General features: G+C 36.7%; 1 pseudogene; it reads left to right on the top strand.

Moving 5' to 3' along the window:
• Positions 1–2,355: 2,355 nt before the first annotated feature.
• On the top strand, positions 2,356–4,541 carry LOC134481041 (pre-mRNA-splicing factor CWC22 homolog; annotated as a pseudogene).
• Positions 4,542–9,898: the final 5,357 nt, after the last annotated feature.

The following is a 9,898-nucleotide window of genomic DNA, read 5'->3' as shown; positions in this document are numbered from 1 at the left end:
TAATAGTCCATTGTGTAGATGTACCATATTTTCTGTATCCGTTCCTCTATTGAAGGGCATCTGGGTTCTTTCCAGCTTCTGGCTATTATAAATAAGGCTGCTATGAACATAGTGGAGCATGTGTCTTTGTTATATGTTGGGGCATCTTTTGGGTATATGCCCAAGAGAGGTATAGCTGGATCCTCAGGCAGTTCAATGTCCAATTTTCTGAGGAACCTCCAGAGTGATTTCCAGAATGGTTGTACCAGTCTGCAATCCCACCAACAATGGAGGAGTGTTCCTGTTTTTTCACATCCTTGGCAGTATCTGATGTCACCTGAGTTTTTGATCTTAGCCATTCTCACTGGTGTGAGGTAAAATCTCAGCGTTGTTTTGATTTGCATTTCCCTTATGACTGAAGATGTTGAACATTTCTTTAGGTGTTTCCCAGCCATTTGGCATTTCTCAGTTGTGAATTCTTTGTTTAGCTCTGAACCCCATTTTTTAATAGGGTTACTTGTCTCCCTGTGGTCTAACTTCTTGAGTTCTTTGTATATTTTGGATATAAGCCCTCTATCTGTTGTAGGATTGGTAAAGATCTTTTCTCAATCTGTTGGTTGCTATTTTGTCCTAACAACAGTGTCCTTTGCCTTACAGAAGCTTTGCAGTTTTTTGAGATCCCATTTGTCGATTCTTGATCTTAGAACATAGGCCATTGGTGTTTTGTTCAGGAAATTTTCTCTAGTGCCCATGTGTTCAAGTTGCTTCCCCATGTTTTCTTCTATTAGTTTGAGTGTATCTGGTTTGATGAGGAGGTCCTTGATCCACTTGGACTTAAGCTTTTACAGAGTGATAACCATGGATCGATCTGCATTCTTCTACATGTTGACCTCCAGTTGAACCAGCACCATTTGCTGAAAATGCTACCTTTTTTCCATTGGATGGTTTTGGCTCCTTTGTCAAAAATCAAGTGACCATAGGTGTGTGAGTTCATTTCTGGGTCTTCAATTCTGTTCCATTGGTCTGTCTGTCTGTCTCTGTATCAATACCATGCAGTTTTTATTACTATTGCTCTCTAATGCTGCTTGAGTTCAAGGATAGTGATTCCCCCTGAAGTCCTTTTATTGTTGAGGACAGTTTTAGCTATCCTGGGTTTTTTGTTATTCCAGATGAATTTGCAAATTGTTCTGTCTAACTCTTTGAAGAAATGGATTGGTACTGTGATGGGGATTGCATTGAATCTGTAGATCGCTTTTGGTAAAATGGCCATTTTTACTATAGTAATCCTTCCGATCCATGAGCATGGGAGATCTTTCCATCTTCTGAAGTCTTTTTCAATTTCTTTCTTCAGGGGCTTGAAGTTCTTATCATACAGATCTTTTACTTGCTTGATTAAAGTCACACCGAGGTATTTTATATTAATTGGGGCAGTTATGAAGGGTGTTGTTACCCTAATTTCTTTCTCAGCTTGTTTCTCTTTTGTGTAGAGGAAGGCTACTGATCCATTTGAGTTAATTTTATACCCAGCCACTTTGCTGAAGTTGTTTATCAGGTTTAGTAGTTCTCTCGTAGAACTCTCAGGATCGCTTAAATATACTATCATATCATCTGTGAATAGTGATATTTTGACTTCTTCTCTTCCAAACTGTATCCCCTTGATCTCCTTTTGTTGTCTGATTGCTCTGGCTAGAACTTCAGGAACTATATTGAATAAGTAGGCGAGAGTGGGCACCCTTGTCTAGTCCCTGATTTTAGTGGGATTGCATCAAGTTTCTCTCCATTTAGTTTAATGTTAACTACCATATCCATTTTTAATAAGGTTACTAGGCTCTCTGGAGTCTAACTTTTTAGGTTCCATGTATATCATGTGTAATGTTTTAATGATGTCAAAGAAATACCAGTTAGGTGAATTTTCACTACCAGTAACAAACATTATTGAAAGTCAATAGTTATTGTGTTTCCTGTTTGTTGAAAAAATCTCAAAACAAATTCACTACACATATGTGAAAAATATATTTTCATTATAACAGTGATATGGTTTTCATATTGGTATACTTGGGATTTCATCTCGGACCTCAGGGTACCTGCTAAGTTAATGTCCCAGTTTGATAATCATTATATAATACTATATCTAGATTTTTTAATTTCACTAAGTTATTTACATTCTGCCAAGGATAACTGTTTTTACACTGTCAATATTTTGGGGACATGGCAGGATTCTGGGTATAGAACACCACCATTGGAACTTCCTCTGTATAGCTGTGGGTGACGTGTGAAGACAGAAAAAGAAATCTGTCAATAAATTCAGACTATTGAGTATCTGACACTTGAAAGAACCTGTAGTATCTCCTTTATTGGTTCAACTGACATCAGAAAATGCAAAAGAATGTGGCAGTTATGAAACATTCCTCTGTTCATGACAGAAGTGAGGGCCACAATTCAAACCACAGGAGCTCCTCCTCAGAAGAGAGATATGAAAGACAAGAACAGAAAACCTATCCCTCCCTCAATACAGAGTCTTCTCTGCTTAAAGCTGTTGTACAGAATTCGATCTTTCTGAGTGAGAATACTCTTACAATGAAAGCATGAAATCATGAAATAGGGACCAAGCAAAAGTGCAGAGAAGAGATAGAGATGTAGATCATTAGAAACCATGCAAGAAATCCCTGTGTCTAGATACAAAAAGCCTAAGTAGCAGACTATCTGAGAGTTCCAATAAGGAAGCATCTACATTGATGAAGAGGAAGAGAAAGATGAGAGACAAGGAAGAAGAGCAATAAGAGGAAGAAGAAGAGGAAGACGAAGAGGAGGAGGAAAAGGAGGAGGAGGAGGAGGAAGAGGAGGAGGAGGAGGAGGAGGAGGAGGAGTTGGAGGAGTATGATATAGATTTGGATCTTCTCCTTACCCACACTGGAGGAGCACATATTCCTCCTGCAGGGCTGAGCATGATCCAAGAACAAATTACAGATAAAAACAGCTTAATGTACCAGAGGATGAATTTGAAGGCTCTGAAAAAAGTCAATCAGTGATCTCATCACAAAGGTATTCACTCCAAGTGTAAATATGATTATCCAAAGCCCCTTCAAGAGAATATAGACTGAAGGAGAGGCTTTCAGTCCATATCTGATCGGCAGGTTTAGAGTGTTTCTCCAGTCATCACTCACATTTATTCAACTTTGGTTGCTATAATCAACTCAAAATTCTCCCAATTTGGAGAATTAATTTTCAAGTTATTGATCCTTAATTTTCAGAAAGGATGTCACAGAAATGATACACAACTTTGCTTGATTGCATCATAATTTGTGGCATATCATACTCACCTAAATGGGACACATGGAGTTCTCTGCATGGAGATGCTCATTTTGCTCCCAATCAGACCAAGAGATGACAGTGTTAAAGTACCTATTGGCTTCTTCATGGAGTGTGGTCTCAAATTAATGAAGGTGTCACCAAGGGGAATCATCTCACCCTTGGAATGACTGTGAAAAATTCCACAGGAGTCTGAGATTTAAAAAAGTTCAGTACAATGACTGAAGTGATTGTTGGCTGTATGGCAGAATGGATTCAAGGCCACCTTGCTATTCCTCAAGGAATTGATTTAGTGGAAGACAGCAATCAGTTTTCACATATGCTTCTCTTGGATGACAGCTACAGTCAAGAGATGTTTTAATGATGGATTCTAGGGTAACAGAGGGAAGAACAAGGCTATTAAAAATGAAATCCTTGATGAAGGGGAGTGAGATTCATACCCAAACTAAGAATCTGGAATTAATGAAAACAAAGAAGAAGAGGAAGAAGAGGAGGAAGAGGAAGAGGAAGAGGAGGAAGAAGAAGAAGAAGAAGAAGAAGAAGAAGAAGAAGAAGAAGAAGAAGAAGAAGAAGAAGAAGAAGAGGAGGAAGAGGAAGAGGAAGAGGAAGAGGAAGAGGAAGAGGAAGAGGAAGGAGAAGGAGAAGGAGAAGGAGAAGTGGAAGGAGAAGGAGAAGGAGAAGAGAGAGGAGGAGGAGGAGGAGGAAGGAGAAGTGGAAGTTTGACAAAAGGTAACTATTCATGACAAAACAGAAATAAACCTAGTCTCATCTCACCAAACAAACTTGTCATTCAGTAAAGTTTAGATTTTGAAGAACGAGCACACAATTTCTGAAAATAGAGTTTGCACAGAGCCAAACATAGAACTTTGTGATGGTTGACTGCTGTGGCCAACAAATGACTTATGAAAAAATATTTTGACTTTTTATTGTAAAGCTGGTATGCTGAAAAGGAATACATAGAATCATTTGAAAGTAATTTCATAGAACAGTATCACAAAATCCATTGCTTAGCGACAATTTAAGAAATACTGCTAAGACATTTGCTAACCTTTCACAAATAGATTCACTTCCATGGATTATTCTCACATGTATAAAGTTGAGTGAAGAGACCTTGACATCATCTAGTATGATGTCCTTCCAGGAACTCTGTGAGTACATGGGTCTTCCTAACATGAAGATGAGGATAAACGATGAATTTCTTCAGCAATCCTTTGAATGACACTAACCCCAATCAACCCATGCAATACTCGATGTGCTGGCAAAACTTCTACTCCATAGGCTTCAGATGTTTGACAGATTGACTTCTAGTACATCTGAAATATATAACCAAGGTAATTCATTGTAGACCAGAAGTCAGAAGCTGAGCAACAGAAAAAAAAAAAAAAGAACACTTTCCATCTTCATCTTTGGAGTCTTTTCTGAAATCTGTTCCTTGGATTCAGATGATGACAAGATTAAACATAAATTATTAAATTATAGTCTCTCAGGTACTTTTCAGTATATTTTAAATTTCTTGCTTATATGAATGGTAGAGAACAATAGATTTATCTTTAAGTAATGTGTACATTATTTGTTAGCATGTTTTCACACAAGAAAACAAGAGGTCGAAACAATTTTAGACCAATGGAAAATAGGAAATGACACATAAGATGAGACTAATTAATCTTTGAATTTTTTTCTATAGGAAAAAGGGTCAAGGTTTCAATCTAAAACTATTTTGGTTCCAGTAAATAGTGGAAAATGGTCTTGCAATAGGCAAACCTGGGTAACATTGGCTGAGTGAAATAATTCCTGGTAACAATGCTGTTAGGTAAACAAGGAGCTCTGGTTGTAAGAGTCTTACAGGGCCTGTCTCAGTACTGTTGGGAATAACGTCAAAGGGCATCGCCACTTAGGCAGCTGCAATTATAGCTCTTGCCTAGATTCTGTCAAGATCATGAAAATGATTTTATTTTTGGTTACATTGGGTGTTCTTCACAAGGTTCATAAAGAACAGCCTGACTGAGGACCAAGAATTCTTCATGAATTAGTTCCTTGAACATTACAGTTTACATAATAGTTTTCTTTCTTGTGTGTGTGAAGAAAATATTTGGCTCTGTTTGGAAGAATTGATGATAGTAATTTTCATATCAAATAATGAATATTTTACTAGAATTCTGGTACTTTGATATTTTTATCAATATGTTTTTGTATAAGGAATGTAGTTTGGGGAGTCATTTAACTCATTGATGAAATGAATTTGAGGTTAAACTATATTTATTAAAATTTTAACCAGGATAAATTGAGAAAACTCAGCAAATTTAAATAAATTTTATGACATTCTGAAGTAATATAAAGAAGGTATATGAGCATTGAAGCATATGAATGCATATTCTAGCACCGAATAGATATGTAAAACTCCATGTTACCTTAGCTCTTTGAATTGAAGTTCTTCATCTTCAAAAGAGAAGACAATTATTTTCAAAATTGTTTTTTAAATGAAATACAGCACTTGGCTTAACATACTTAGCAAGTTGACCCATGTATAGAAGGTGTGTAGTAAATAACAGTTTCCATTATTTTTTCACACAAAAAAATGAATTTTTGTCCTGTTTTTGCGGTGGCAGGTGTTTGTGTAAATCACTGGATAGTAGATAGGTATATCCATAGCACCAATCTTTATACAATGATTTTTTTTTTAAAAAATGACTTTCCTAAATCAGGTAATTTCATTCACACTTATTGAAGTTACCATTTCATATCTCTTTAATTACAGATAAGAGGATACAGAAATAAACAGAAGTTGATACTCAAGAATATTGGAGGTATAAAGAATACAAATTTTGGGGTTGGGGATTTAGCTCAGTGGTAGAGCGCTTGCCTAGGAAGCGCAAGGCCCTGGGTTCGATCCCCAACTCCGAAAAAAAGAACCAAAAAAAAAAGAATACAAATTTTATTCTGGCAAATGGTTAATTATGAATTTCATTTACATACATTTTTGTTGGACGTAGTTTGGGAAATCACATAGTATGTATGAATTATGGACATTACATAATATAGTATAATATTGTAAAATGCCTGAAGATATATTTACGAATCAATTATTTCCTTTAGTGATTTAAGTTAAATGAGTAAGACAAGAATCTGAGAAATTGTCACTGTAAATGGCACATTAACATTAAAGAAGAGATTGTAATGGAAATCATTGTTTAGGGATATATATCTGATAAGGCCTTGTGAACGAGGTTGAATTTGACCAGGGTATTCTAGGGCAATAATATTTTCATAGTGGTGAAATAAACAATTCACATGGATAGATACAATGAAAGCAAAATTGTACTCACTTGAGAAATGAGAGATCTGTAAGACTGCGATGTAAGTTTGTGAGGGACTTTGTGTAAAATTTCATTGGTTCACATTGCATGATTCTTTTAAAACAAGTTTCTTGGCAAAAATATATGTATGGCAGATCACCAGATGTGGCAGACTCTGAATGGCCATTGCTTCAGTCTCTTCTTCAAACGCTATGTCCACATAACTTCCTATGAATATTTTTATTTCCTCTCTTAAAGAGGACTACAGCATCTCCACTTTGGTCTTCCTTCTCCTTGATCTTAATGTGGTCTGTGGATTCTAGCCTGGGGAGTCTGAGATATTGGGCTAATAACATATCACTGAGTTTTTTTCTTTTCTTGTCTTTGTGATTGGGTTACCTTACCCATGATGCTATATCTCAAGATCACTGTCACAATGTTATTTATTGAACTTAGCTTGCTACTTCCCACCCTGTTGAACTTTTTCTGTTGAATGTCAAATATATTTTCTAGCTACAGGAACACTCTCGCTTCCAAGTCTTGGCTACTCTTAGGAATTCCAGGCCAATGATCTGACCAGCCTGGCCTCTGTATGTAGAGAGAAGATTCAAGCTGTTGTAATGGAAACAAATGTGCACTGTGAAAATATTTTGTGTTAGACAGGTGTGGTAAGTACCTTTCCTTAATGAATAATGATTTAAGAGTACCAATCACTGGGTAAGCAGAGGGGACTTTCAGGTCAAATGGGGAAGAAGAGAGTGGGACAAATGGGATTTGATGCTTTTGGGATGGAGAGAGAGGTTAGGGTTAAAGATGTCACTAACTGGAGGCCTTAGATGAGTCACCATAGGATTTAATTTTTAGGATGTTTGTAATTGCAGCCAATGGTTGAGTTACCTGTTCTTTCTAAACTAATTTTGTATAGTGTTTTCCTACGTGGGTATGGAATCCAACTGTTTTGAAGAGGGTGGTAAGGGCCATGCAGAATTTAGATGTTTGGGGCTGCTGTGATAGTGACCTACCAAGGGAACTTAGCAAGTTCAGGGAAGATATTTCAAGAGCTCTGGGCAAGAGAATATGCCAAGCCTGGCTAGAAATATGAACAGCGTCTGAAACAAGAGAGCCCTAGGGTTGTGTTCTCTATAAGGTGCTAGACATGGGGCCAGAAAAAAGCAAACACTAACCTGGGATATTGCATGCATTTTTCACTATTTCCCACTATAGACATGTTCAGTAATTTGGATGCTTTAGTTAATGAAGAGCAAACATTAAAACTAGAAATCTACCATCATGAGGTACTGTAAACAACATCATTAATGAAAGGAAATGACCTGCCTTGTGGGGAAATTTATTTTTTTACATTAGTTATTTATTTCTTTTTGTAGTCATTCATATATTCATTCCATCATTCAATTAAAATTTCAACATCAATCCCTTCTTCCTCGTCCCCATCTCACACTGCGTTTTTACTCATTACCCACTCTCTTCTACCCATTCGCTCCACTCGACTTCTGAGAAGAAAGAGCCACCTTATTATCTCCCCACCCTGACATGTCAAATCACCAGATGATTGCACACATTCTCTACCACTGATACCAGACAAGGAAGCCTATTTAAAGGTATAGGATCTACAGGCACTCTACAGAATCAGGGAGACTTTCCACTTCACTTGGGACCCAAATAAAGACCAAAATACATGTCTACTACATTTATGGCAGTGGCCCAGGTTCTGTCCATGTATGATCTTTAGTTGGAGTTTACGTTTTTGAGTCCCCATAGGTAGAGGTATGTTGATGCTGCTGAACTTCCTGTGGAGTTTCTATCCACTGAGGTATATCAATCTCTCCTCAAACTTTTGTACAAGACTCGGTGAGTAGCTAATGGTTGGGAGTGAGTTGCTGTAACTATTTCCATCAGCTGCTAGGCGGATCCTGTCAGAAGACAGTTAAGCTATGATCCTCTCTGCAAACATAAGAGAGTATCATAATGTCAGGAATTGATTCTTGCCCATGGGGTGCGTCTGATTTGGGTTAGTCAATGGTTGGCCATTACATCAGTCTCTGCTCCACCACTGTTTCTGTATACAATGTAGGTAAGACACTTTCAGGATGTAACTTTTTTCTAGGTGGGTAAGTGTCCTTATCCCTAAAGTGGGAGTCGTGTCTGGCTATAGGATGTGGCCATGTCAAGATCCACACCTCTCACTGATAGGAAATCTGCTAGTGACACTTCATAGACACTGCCCTCCACCCTTGCCCATTGCCAATTTTTATTCTCTCTCCCCTTCTTTCCCTTCGTCTGATCTACCTATTCTGTTACCCTTCCCATACCCTCTCCCACTGAGTTGCCCCTACTCCTCCACCCCCAATTTCAGTTTATTTCCTCTTCTGTTAAATATTCAAGCATGCTCCTCTGACTTATTATTTGGCTTCTTTGAGTCTGTAATTGCAATGTGGTTATCCTGCCCTTTATGGCTAATATTCCCTTATAAGCAAGAACACACCATGCACTAAGAAGGATATTTCCTAGTCCATCAATATGCTTTTGAATTTCATGACATCTTTGTTTCTAAACACTTTATACTATTGCATTTTATAAATAGACCAAATTTTCTTTGTCCATTTATCAGCTGAGAGACATCTGGGTTGTTTCCAGCTCCTGGCCATCATAAATAAACATATATATATATATATATGTATGTATATATATATGTATGTATATGTATATATATATGTATGTATATGTATTATATATGTATATATACAAACATAATATAAACATATATTCACATACATATGTATATGTATATATTCATATTCACATATCCAGAAGAGATATAGCTTGGTATGGAGGTATTGAGGTAGAATTGTTTCCAATTTTGTGAAACATGGCCAATTTGATTGGAATACTGTAGTTCGTACTCCAATCACCTTGGAAGAGTTTTCCCTTTACTATGTAAAATAAGTTTTTAAAAGTTATGTATCAGATAATGAAATTATACCCATTGTGAAAATACCACAACTGAATGATTATAAAGGCAAATAAAGCATGTTTTAACTGTAGAATGTATTTATAAACATTTCTCCAATGTATTTTTCAACTCATAATGAATCGTAAGTAAAAATAATTGGACTCATCAATTGTTGAGACAACTACTATATATTCCACTCAAAAGCATTTAGAGGAGGTTGAGATAAATGTGTTATTGTAAATATTTGATAATGTTTACTTAAGGAATAATGCATCTTTTTAAACCTTTTTTTGTGGTATAAATATTTCTATTATGTTTCCAAGTCCCATTCTAATCAGAGGAAGAA

This window comes from Rattus norvegicus, chromosome 11 (assembly GCF_036323735.1).
Source record: "Rattus norvegicus strain BN/NHsdMcwi chromosome 11, GRCr8, whole genome shotgun sequence".
NCBI classification, from domain to species: domain Eukaryota; kingdom Metazoa; phylum Chordata; class Mammalia; order Rodentia; family Muridae; genus Rattus; species Rattus norvegicus.
The sequence above is the reverse complement of the archived record's forward strand: the minus strand, read 5'-3'. Positions and strand labels throughout refer to the sequence as shown.